General features: G+C 43.6%; 1 long non-coding RNA gene across 1 annotated transcript; it reads left to right on the top strand.

Moving 5' to 3' along the window:
* The first annotated feature begins 2,169 nt into the window (after window positions 1–2,169).
* On the top strand, window positions 2,170–10,188 carry LOC129201653 (uncharacterized). The gene is made up of 5 exons (XR_008575456.1): window positions 2,170–2,478; window positions 2,712–3,078; window positions 3,368–3,503; window positions 6,732–6,850; window positions 9,823–10,188. It is a non-coding gene; the product is annotated as an uncharacterized LOC129201653 (long non-coding RNA).
* The last annotated feature ends 1,945 nt before the right edge of the window (window positions 10,189–12,133 follow it).

The raw sequence follows: 12,133 nt of genomic DNA on the forward strand, positions 1-12,133 counted from the left end.
ACTGGCTGCAGAAATCCTGTAACTGCCTGTTTGGCTGCCAAGGTTCTGCTGTAAAGAAGCAGAGGACCAGAACCACTTAATGATTCTGGATGCAGCTATCCTGTTCCCCCCGCACTCTGTTTCTGTGAAACACTGCAAATCTCAGAGTTGCCAGAAACATCCCAATTACTCTAACAAGATGAAAATAAATCTCTTTACTGGATCTGTTTCAAGAAGCAGTTGCTAACCTAGAATAACAATAGGTGTTATCCCAAAGCAGGCTTAACATTCAATAATTTCCAGACCTCTAATGCTCCCAGTTTCCCTAAGGAAAACAGTTCTTACAAAGAATAGCAGTCTCCCCAACATTTTGCCTATGTATAAGTAGTGAGGCATCAGCAAAAAATATGGAGTTGGAAATTGTAGACAGATCTGTAGCAATTTCAAAATATATGCATGTTCATTATAAGTTTTCTTTACTTTGCAAAATAACACTGTTAATCAATTAGAATTCAATGTGCCTGTTCCATAATGCAATAATTGTTCATTTTATTATTGCCATAGTTGTCCAGTGTTTCTATTTATTTATTTTTGTGTAGCAAGCTTGCTTTTTTTCTTAAAAACCATGCCTGTGTGTCTTCTGTTTTAGCTGGCGACAGTTATCCCTGGAAATGTCCTTGAAGGCAAGGCAGGCAGTAGTAAAGTTTGTTTGGTGAGATTTGAGGAGCAGCAATGACAGAACAGATGCCCGTGTAGTCCCATGTGTCCCACGGGTAAATACGTCAGTGAGTAAACCGGCGGTGTGACTGCCCATGTGATTTTATGGTAGACGATGCTCTTGTGTTGCAGTGGCTGCCGCATAGCTGTTTTGCATAAGGTTCCTACTGACCCCCCCATGCGTGTTAATTGACATCAATACTCTAGGAATAAATTAGTTTCCTAGTTGTAGAACTGGGGGTACAGACTAAAGGATGGCTTTTACCATCCCCCAAAGCCACTCCTGCTCTTCGCAGACCTCCCACAAACCCTTACACATTCACGACCGCGTGTTCCACCAACAGCAACGTTCTAACAAAGCATTTGTGGGGACAATGTGGGGTCCTTCTTGCTGAGAAGCCAAGCTGCAAGCGTAGCGTATGGAGTCCACACTGGAGCATAGGCTTCCCTTGCAGCAGCTGGAGGAGAGGGTTCTGTTAGCACTCCATCTTTATTAAAAGATAGTGATCAACGCTGATTTACATTTAGAAATAGAGATCCCTGCGAAAGCCGGGGATGGAGGCACTTCAGCACATCTGCCAATAGTTTCAGGTGTCTCATGGCATCTTTCACTGGGAGGTGACAGGAGTCTCTGATTATCTGTGGCAGTCTATCGTTAGAACTGGGACTACACACACAACTGCTAGAGCCTGAAAATTCAGCTTCTGTTGCCTCTTCAGCCAGCAAATGTCTGAGGATCTGGGGAAAGGACCATCTTTCCTTGCTCCTGGAAGAACCTCTAGAAGGTCTGTTCAACATGGTGACACATCTGACGTGGTCCACAAGCCTCAGTGGGACTTTCTAGCAGGTAGATTATGGCAACCAAGAGATTTCAGCATCTACCGTCAACAGGACATGGTGTTTGAAGGGAAGAGCATTATCGCTTGCACCTTGCTTTTTTTGTCCTCTCTTACTCCCAGAGCAGAACTTAAAGCTTCGTGGCGGTTTCCTGGTGAAGCAGCAGGACGCTTCTGTACAGTTAGCACCTGCTAACTTGGTGAAGGAAAGGTGTTTATGGGTATGGGTCATGAGGGAAGCAGGAGAGGCGTGGGGAGATGTGTGAGGGAGTCGGTCAACGGCAGGGGTGGGTTGGTAGTGATGCTCCAAGCCTGCATACTATGTAAACCCAGAGCTAAACCCAGGTGGGGTCCTGGTCTTCTCCTCCATCCCCGGTGATGGTAGGCTGAGCAGACACAGGCTGGAGGGTTTTGTGCTGCTGAAGGAATGGGTCCCTCACAGAAAGCGTGGACGGGGCAGGCAGCCAACTAAAGGCACACTTGACCTCCTTCCTAGACTGGGGGACTTAACGAGTTGAAGGTGAATCATCTGTTTTATTAAATCAGAGGCCACTTCAAGGACTGCAGCCCAATTATGCCGCATGTTGTACATATCCTGGAAACAGTATTTGTGGAGAAATAGGATCCATATGGGCAGATCCTTACTGGTGAGCACGTCCTGCTGAAGAACAGCCTTGGGTATCTGCCTGCAGACATCAGGCTTAGCAGGATTTGGGCTTTAACTCTTAATTTATAGCATTGAACAGCTCTCGGGTAGGTGGTGCAGTATAAAGCGGATGGTGCTGTGACACGCAGTTCCCCCCAAGGAGTGAAGCTTGCTGCCTTCACCTTGGTGTGAGGCTCTGTGCTCCAGGAACGAGCAGGAATATCACGGTCTGGCCCATATTCCTCCCTGGAGGAAAGAGACAGATGATATCATTGTTGGAGTTGTTTGGACATCATAAAGGTACTTACTGAAATGAGAAAAATATGGGTTTAATTCCTTTTTTAATAATAAAAAAGTAACGGCAAGCTATGATTGCCAGGAACCTCACTGAGAAAGGAGGCTTTGCACCCTGGAGGACTTCTCTTTGCCTAATGAATAAGCACTTCTAAGTCACTTTTTGGTTCATTTTTTGTGAGTAGATGTATGTATATAAAGTATGCAAAGCCAGATGAAGTTACTTGTTTGCCTTGCAGATGTCAACTTTGCTGAGCAATGTTTTGATTAAGAAGGAGCACGCCCACAGTGAAAGGCACAGGCTTATTCCTGGGAGACTTTGTGCACACCGTACACAGCTCCTCCTGAACCCTGTACCCTACGATCCAAGAATACAACTGTTAAATTAGGAAGAGACATGGGCCTAAACGCATGCTAATCATCAGATAGTTTCCATTCCACTGTGAAAAGATTAAGTGGAAGTATGCAACTGAGCATTGACTTCAAGACTTTTCAAGTTCACCGTACAAAACTACACCTTCCAAATCACTGTCGTGCATAAAGCAGGGTACTCTGTTCAGTGTCTGCAGAGATGGCAGAAAGCTTGAAGGAATTACTGCTTGGCAGGTGAGCAGACCTCTCTCCGTTTAGCTGTTCTTATAAACTTTAATCCCGTAAGTGTATCATCGTTGCAGAAGATGTGTTTATTGAGAAACCTGTGGCTTCGGTGTGGGTTTTGGCATATGTAAAGGCACCCTTCTGTGTTATTATAAAAGCTGGATTTGGAAAGTACTTGTAATACGTACAATTTGACGTCAGGTATTCCTGTATTTTCCAGACTATTTCACATTCTTATTGTAACAATGGGGATAATGGAACAGATTCGCAACTCTAATCCTGACTTTGCACCTTTCAGGCAGGACAATGCAGCTAGAGCATGGATGCAGTTGCCCATCTGAGAGTGCGCCGTTGTGCCTGGGAGACACTTCAAGAGTGAAAAAAATGCTGAAAATACCGATGCAGCCATTTTCTGCACTATTTGCTTCTCCAAGGTATGCATAAGCTCCTGCACACCTTGCTGCTATGTGGTCCTTCAGGTCTCACCACTCTTATTTTCTCCCAGAACTGATATGGAAAGACCTGCAGGGATGACAGGTCTCTTTCCAGGGCTTGGTGCTATTTTTCTGCCCCTATAGTTTTGTGCCTAACTTGCTGTTGTCTAAGGTCATGCTTTTCAAAGCTCAGTGTTCTTGGATGCCTGTATTTTATATTTCTCAACTGGATATGCATTGAAAGGCTGTGATTTTTAGAAAGTGTTTAGCAATAATCCTCTCTGTGGAAAGGAGTTTTAACGCAGTGTCAAGCTGGGCATGCACCGTTAAAGGCACTAAAATGCACGTATTTTGAAAATCTCAGTCTAGGTACAAAGTTCAGCATCTGAGTAGAGCACTGGGGCTGTATTATTTAGCTGCCTTGGTATTATATTGCATTCCCTAGGTGGCTATCAGTAGATCCTGTGACAACAAAATCTTTCTAAGCTATTCTAAAATTTGCCTTTTTTGATAAATTTGCCTTTTTACTGTGTCCAGCACTGGGGTCCCCAGCACAAGAAGGACATGGAGCTGTTGGAGCGAGTCCAGAGGAGGCCACAGAGATGATCTGAGGGCTGGAGCACCTCTGCTATGGAGACAGGCTGAGAGAGTTGGGCTTGTTCAGCCTGGAGAAGAGAAGGCTGCGGGGAGACCTTAGAGCCCCTTCCAGTCCCCAAAGGGGCTCCAGGAAAGCTGGAGAGGGGCTGGTGACAAGGGCAGGGAGTGACAGGCCAAGGGGAATGGCCTGAAGCTGCAGGAGGGCAGATGGAGATGAGATGTGAGGCAGAAATTCTTCCCTGTGAGGGTGCTGAGGCCCTGGCACAGGTTGCCCCGAGAAGCTGTGGCTGCCCCTGGCTCCCTGGCAGTGTTGAAGGCCAGGTTGGATGGGGCTTTGGGCAAGCTGGGCTAGTGGAGGGTGTCCCTGCCCATGGCAGGGGGGTGGAGCTAGATGGGCTGTGAGGTCCCTTCCAACCCAAACCATTCTATGATTCTGTGATGCATCTCCTCATTTGAATTGTGGTCTGGACAATAGAAAAACCCCACTGTATTCCATTTCTTCTATTAAATATTACCCATGCTATGTTTTTTTTCTACTCTGTTTACTTTCCCTTTTCCAAATTCAGTCCTTCACTTCTTTGTCTACAAAGTTGCATTCTCTTCTCAATTCCCCTTCACATGTTAGTCATTGCTCCTGATCTTTAAGACTTTTCTATTCTGGCCAGGACATATTTGCACGATGTATCAGGTTAGGGTTGCTGTTTAAACAAACCAACCCACTCGTTTTCTCCCCTAGCCTGCTGTTTCTCCCCCCATCCTAAAATGCTGCTTTTATGGATCACAATTGTAGAAAACCAGCAAGTTCCTCTTCACTTTTCTCCAAATACCAGTATTCTTCAAATATTAAATAAAAATTTGTGTGTTCCTTCTGTAACCTTGGCTATGCAGGGAGCCCAGCCAAGGGAACTACTCTTACAGTCTTCGGGGAAAAGGTGACCTTAAAACAGCTCAAACTGATGAAAAAAGACTCTAGGCTTTTATGATCCTAAATAGCATGACCTCCAAGGGATGATTTACCCACTAACTGTAGCAACTGGTACAGTCAGGATCTACTTGGAGCAGCAACTTATTCTGCTTACTTCTTCTTGGGTTGACCAGCTTGTTGTTGGTACAGTCATTGCCTGTTGTTTAAATTAAATACATAGCAAGCCATGACAGATGGCTAAAAAGTTGGAGCGTTTCTACTGTTTCTTTTCTCACAGATCGAGAGTGTTGTGAGATGTGATGGTCACACAGGTAGCCAACTGCTGAGCATGCTTAGCAGAAGAGGTTCTAGCAATGCGGATTTGGGTTAGATACCGGATTGTATGGATCCAGACTTTATGCTGGATCAGGTCATATGGATCCACACACTTTGCTGTTTGTACTTCTTTATCTTCTCTGCACTGACTCTCAGCTTTTAAAATGTTGATTTGTATCTGTATTTGTAGCTGGTGAAGGGTCTGGAGCACAAGTCTTACGTCTTACAAGATGCGGCTGAGGGAACTGGGGTTGTTTAGTCTGGAGAAGAGGAGGCTGAGGGGAGACCTTATGACTCTCTGCAACTCCCTGAAAGGAGGTTGTGGTGAGGTGGGTGTTGGTCTCTTCTCCCAAGCAACAAGTGGTAGGACAAGAGGAAACGGCCTCAAATTGCTCCAGGGGAGATTTAGGTTGGATATTAGGAAAAATTTCTTCACTGAAAGGGTGGCCAGACATTGGAACAGGCTCCCCAGAGAGGTGGTGGAGTCACTGTCCCTGGAGGTGTTCAAAAAGCATGTAGACACGGCACTTCGGGACATGGTCTAGTAGACATTGGTGGTGTTGGGTTGATGGTTGAACTCATGATCCTAGAGGTCTTTTCCAACCTTAAAGATTCTATGATTCTATCATGATGTTCCACTCCCTACTACTCTGTATGAATGGTTGCTGATCATGGCTGCTTTGATGTCGTGCAGGTCTCTGGTCTTTGCAGGCAAACTGTAGCCTCTGCTCTGTCCGTGCTCCAGGCAGACTGGGAACCAGGAACCTGCAGTTGAAAGCAGGACCAATGCACCCTCCTGCAGATGGGGAGGTGGCTCCAGGATTCCTGGTTGGCTAGGGACACAGGTGGACTCACTTTCTTTCCTATGCAAAAGACCATGTAGATATAATCAAGGATATTCATGTGACCCCCATTTCTGGAATATTTTCTATGTCATTGATCTATTTATTTTCATAAAATCTCTGGATGTGAGGCCCAGTTACCAGATCTCTGAAGTGATTATGGCCTCCATCTGGTCACACGGAAAGTTTGTAGTGAATCAGGACACTATATCAAGGTCTCCTGAAGCCCTGCCCAGTGCTATAAAACAATGTCTCTAGCCCAGGAGACTGACAAATATGACATGATGAGAGACAGCAGAAGCAAGACAAATGATACTTAAAGAGAAGGGGTAGCAGGGGTGAGTTAGTTTGGAGTAAATGAACGTACAGTCCATGGTATTCATAAAAGCCAAGACGACAGCCCCTCCTAACATCAGTATCCATTTGGATTCCTGCGTTGTCAGCAGACAAGGAAGGATCACCAGGAGAGGAAGAATCTTAGACAATCATTCAATGTGTTTTTGGTTATTTAGGCATCTTTTCCCATAACAGCACTGTCTCCTCTTGCAGTGACAGCATTTTATGAACGGTTCTGCTTCACATGTTCCTCTTCACACTGACACTTGCACTCCGAGCCTGAGCATCTCTTCAGAAAAGAAGGTGGGAACATGTTGGAGACAGGAGCGTAGGTGGGTAACATCCATTCGAAATACCAAATATCCACAGCTGACTCGGAAACCTACATCCCATGTTTATCTAATTACAAAAAATTAAAATAGTAATTTCTTCATTTCCAGCAAGTCAGTATTTCCTGAAGTATTGTGATACTTTCCCTGAGCTGAGCAGAGCTCCACTAGGATTTTCATTTACAGACAATTTGGTAATATCTTATTACATGTAAGACGTGCTAGGTCAGATAAAAATGTGTCTTGCATTCCTTGCTTGTCCCAGAGCTGCTGCACAGTAGATATTTCGGTTTGCTAAAGGCATAAAGACTTATGAATATGCAGGTTTAGATTTATTTTTTCTAGGGATATTTGAATATATTGTAGCCTTTACAGAGTAAACACTTCTCCTGGGCTGAGATAGAATTTGGGAACAGAGCTATAACATAATTGGTAATTTTGATTCAACAATAATCCTGAATAATAAAAAAAGATATCTTTTAAGCAAACAGTTATAATCTGGTGTGAAGCATAATTTTATAAATTTTTAATCTTCTCAAGATTATATTGAAGATGAATTAAGACAGACTTGTGTGGTTAGATATCATCAAAATAAAATATTTCATCTTAAAAGCAGAGTTTCATTGATCCTGAATGAACCCTGCAGAAAACCAGAGCAATTCACAGATCATTTTCCCAGTTTACAGAAAGTTTCAGTTGAAAAACTTGGATGAATACTGTATAAAATCGTATGTCTATGCCACTCCAATCAACCTCATTTTCATAATAGATAAAGACAAATTAAATCTTCCTTTTGTTTTGGTTTTCGATTTATTAGATTACTCATCTAATTAGAGTGCAAAGCTAAGCAGTAAGCAAACCTTTTGTCTAGGCTTGGGGTTTTTTGCTTACTTTTATAGATAGGTAACAAGAGTTATTGCAGCAGGGTGAGGGGAAGAACATTTTTGGTATTTGAACAACGTAGCATTGCTTTTCCATGTGGAATAAAAATATGTGTTGTATTACAGAGAGTCACCTTAGACCTGACATTCTTAATTTCCTTCTTGTATTTTAAAAAAAAAAAAGAAAAAAAAAAAGCAAAGAACAACAAGCAAAACTGTGTACTAGGAAAAAAGATGGGAGTAACAGTTTCTCACTAGGAATGCAATGTGGGCAAATAAATTGGTTTCCACCCAGTTGAGATCCAAGGTAAATGCAAAATGATCATGTATGTGCAAATTTCCTGGAGTCCTTGAAATCGGTGTGTTTCAGAACAGAGTTTCCAGATGCTGCAGTTAAGTCTTGAAAAGTTGTTCTGGAAAGTTATCCCACATTTATGATTCAGTACAAGCTCAGCAGAACTAAGTGGGAAATTGTGGCTTTTTCTGTGCTCTCAGCACTTCACTATATTTGTGTCTAATATGTAAAAATGATGTTCATATGTTCATTGTGTGATACTATTTCATTGCCACTTCTTAATACACGATTCAGCTCAAGCATTTGGCTAACTGTTCCTGAGCATGCAAACTCACATTGCGATGTAGGGAGTTATTAAAATGAAACCTTCATTGTGTAACAAAGGACATTTAAATGCTCAAGAGCGGTTGTTCCTACAAGTGTTTGGAAAGGACACCTATTTTGCAGCAACCTCTGAAGTTCGCCAGACTGCACAAGTGTGGTACTTGGAGGGCAAGAACAGTGGTGTGTTCGACAGCTCTAACTCTTCCATGGGTTTATTTCCTAAAAGTAAAAGAAATAAACTGTGCCTGTATCCCATTGTGGATGAAAAATTACTGGTGGTTCCCTTTGTTCTTTGCAAACCTTTGTCACTGTGATTGCACAGGATCCTGGTAGGAAATGGGAACGGAGATGGGGGCTGCTGATGTGACCTCGGCTGCTTCCTGGAGAGCTGACAGTAACTTGCAGAACTTGGCTCCATCTCCCTGTGCAAGCAGAGATAGGGCATGATCTACTCATCTATTCCCACATCATCCACCCATGGGAATGAAGAGGAGAGGTTCGCCAAGAGGGTAGCAGCTCCCTTCATAGAATCACAGACTAGTTTGGGTTGGAAGGGACCTCAAAGCCCATCTAGTTCCAACCCCTCTGCCACGGGCAGGGACACTGTCCACTAGCCCAGCTTGCCCAAAGCCCCATCCACCCTGGCCTTGAACACTTCCAGGGATGGGGCAACTCCCTTGCACTGCCATGGAGACATCTCCCATTCTCCTTGACTCTTTGTCCCTAGTAGGAGGTCCTCCAGGTCTCACAAATGAGTGAAACCCCTGTCTTCAGCTGCATATCCAGCCACCTCATGAACGTACAACATCATGTGATGGATATGGTATAAACCAGCATGTTTAAGCCTATGCAAAGCATGAGTGACCACTGCTAAGCTGCCACTGAAGGACATGTCTTCTGGAAGTGGTTTCCCTCAGCTAGGCAGGATGCCACCACCTGCCTGGACCATCGCAGCGTGGGAGAGCAGACCAGCTGTGCTGCTGGTGTAGGAGAGGATGCACCACAGGAGGAGGACATGGAAGGACCAAAGGAGTCAACGTCTCATGCACTTTGTGCTATTCCTCCTAGTTTTTTTTTCCCATTGCCTTCTCAACAGCGGTTAGATGTTTAAGTGCAGTATTTTATTGCAGTAAGAATGGCCACAGGGAACTTCAGCAGAGCCCTCCCTTGCTTTTTTGTCTCCTAAACCACCAGGATCACAATTTTTGTGTGACTTTTTCCATAATGCGCTCCAGCAGAGTTACTTTGATCCTGCCCAGTGGAAGGATGGTCCACAGACCTCAAAATCTGTTTGCTCAGGTGTGTGTCCTTTTTTTCTTTTTTTTTTTCTTTGTCCCAAACCCCTTCATTTCTCAGTCTTTTTTTTTTTTTAAGGAGAAAGATCAGTCAAATGATTTTCCACAACACTTTTTATTTGGCTCCAAATTCAACTTTATTGTGGTGCTGATGATGATCCTTTTATTTTCTCTCTACAGGGTGGTTGTAGCAGGTTGGAACACCTAATTTGTACAAGCAGACAGCCCAGAAAATAAGGAAAATGCAACAGCTGGAGAAGTCCAGCTCTGAAGGCTGGAATGGTTTCTCTGTGCAGATTTCTTCAAATCACAGCTAAGAAGGGGCACGGCTCGCTGAGAAAATGTGTACCCTGTAAAATAAAAGGATTAGGAAACTACTTTATAGCTTGTGAGATTTATGGTTTCAGAACAAACGGCTGTAGTTCAGTTGGTCTGCAGCTCTTAAGGAGGCCAAAACAAACTGCTTTAAAGCTTTGGTTCAAACAGAAGGCTCAGATCCCCCCTTATGTGGGTCTTTGTAAATGATGGGAATACTGGAAAGAGTCTTGTGTGTCCTGCAGCACCTCTAAGCTACCACTTTATGTTCCCTGAATGCAGTAATATTGAAAGGTAAATTTGTTCCAAATGTCCCAACGCAGTGGAAATGTCAGCCTGGAAACCGAGCGATGGAGTAGAGATTTAAAAAATATATATCATGGGAAAGAAAAAAATCTGTGATGTTACTTTTTTCTGTCCCTTGGAGAGATACAAGCACAAGGCATGGCATCACTCTGTTGAAGACAAGAATTGAAGTTGTTTTGGGATTAGCAGAGCCAAAGAAGCTTCATTTCATCTTGATTTGTGTCTCCAAGGGGAGCTCGCCTGTGTGGATTCTCTGATGTCTGATAAAGGGTGAGCCCACATCCAGCTATTTCCTATAGGGAAGGGAACTTAAGGGTCTCTGTCTCTGGTAGCTCTGCAAGACCTGTCTTCCTTCCCCGTATTTGTATGAAATTGGCCAGTTGGTTCAAAGGTACTACTGGAAGGCTTGATAAGCTCACACAAACACCCCAGCACAATTACAGGGTTTTAAAAATTATTTTTCTTTCAGAAACTGGGCTAACAACATCAAGTCAAAGAACAGCATATGTAAGAGCACGCAGAACTGTTAACACCATTTCTGTCTGGCAACTTAGTATATTCTAGCAGACAAACAGGGTCATTAATTTACTTTTTTCTATTGAAAAGCCAAGTATATTCGGATTCTTTTTGCTTTTAAACATGATACTTGGATAACATACTAAACTCTAGATGAATAAACTTGACTATTCTCAATAAGCAGCTCAAATTAAATTTATTCTGAAGGATTCAGTCTTCCAGCCCAGTCACATAAGGACTCACTCTTGTGTGACCAGAGTGATTCTGGCGTAGGGGTGTTTGTCCCTGCCTCATTGCTTCAGATTCGTTCTTGACGCTGGGAGCCCAAAAGGACTCCCAGGCTGCTGACAACATTTATCAAGCCCAGCTGCCGAGGAAGGATGCTGATTGTAGGCAGCCCATAGTATGTCATGGAGAAAACATTTCCTTCTTCTATGCTTTCCAAGTCACTGAGGTCCTTCTGTGCAAACAGAGACAACGTTAAATTCCTGCTTGGCAGCCTCCAGCATGGCCCTACGGAGTCGTCTGCCTACCACAGAGAGCCACCTGCATTTAAATATATTCACCTTCTTTGCATTAATCTAAATGTGCTCAGGAGCAGTAGGGGTGTGCAAGGCAAGCCAGAAAGGAGAGCATCTGTCACCGGCAAATGCGTCCAAATTTTCTAATGAGCCTCATGATCGTGGATGCTTCAGGTTTGTGCTGGTTAATTTGCAGCCCCTGCTCAAAAGGCTTTCTAGCAGTGTGTTCATGGCCAGTGCCTTTGAAATCAGGTGCCATTCAAATGTCTTCTTTCATGTAATTTCAGATTTCTGAGTATTTCAGCCATTCTGAGAAATGGTGGCACTGAGAAACTGTCAAAGGGACTTAAAGACTGTAATAATTTGGTTCACTGGAATAGAAAATAGAATAAAATTCTTGCTTACCTTTCAGTAAGTGATTGTGTGCTTTGGTGCTTATATCTAAATGTTGAGACAAATGGCCTGATTTTGAAGGTTCAGAGATTGTCTTGAATCTCCCATGCAGCTAGCCTGGCTTTTTGGACTGACTTTTCGTATTATTTAAACAGTGAAAAGCAATAATTTGGGAGCTGGAATTGATGCCAAGGTGCCTTGTATAACCGATGAGTCTTCCACTGTCTGGCCAAGCATTTCCCTCCAACTTGTGGGTTGACACTGCGAGAGCAAGTCCAATAATGATGAGAGAAGAGAAAGAAGACGTTTGTGGGAACAGCAGCCAAGTCTGTCCTGAGGAAGTATTTTAGAGCTCGGTCTGTGGTGGATTTGAGCTCTTCAGGCTTGCACTGAAGTGAAGTATCAATTGACAAGAGCCACATTCACTGGTTCCTACGTTA

This window comes from Grus americana, chromosome 1 (genome assembly GCF_028858705.1).
Source record: "Grus americana isolate bGruAme1 chromosome 1, bGruAme1.mat, whole genome shotgun sequence".
Taxonomy (NCBI): Eukaryota; Metazoa; Chordata; class Aves; order Gruiformes; family Gruidae; genus Grus; species Grus americana.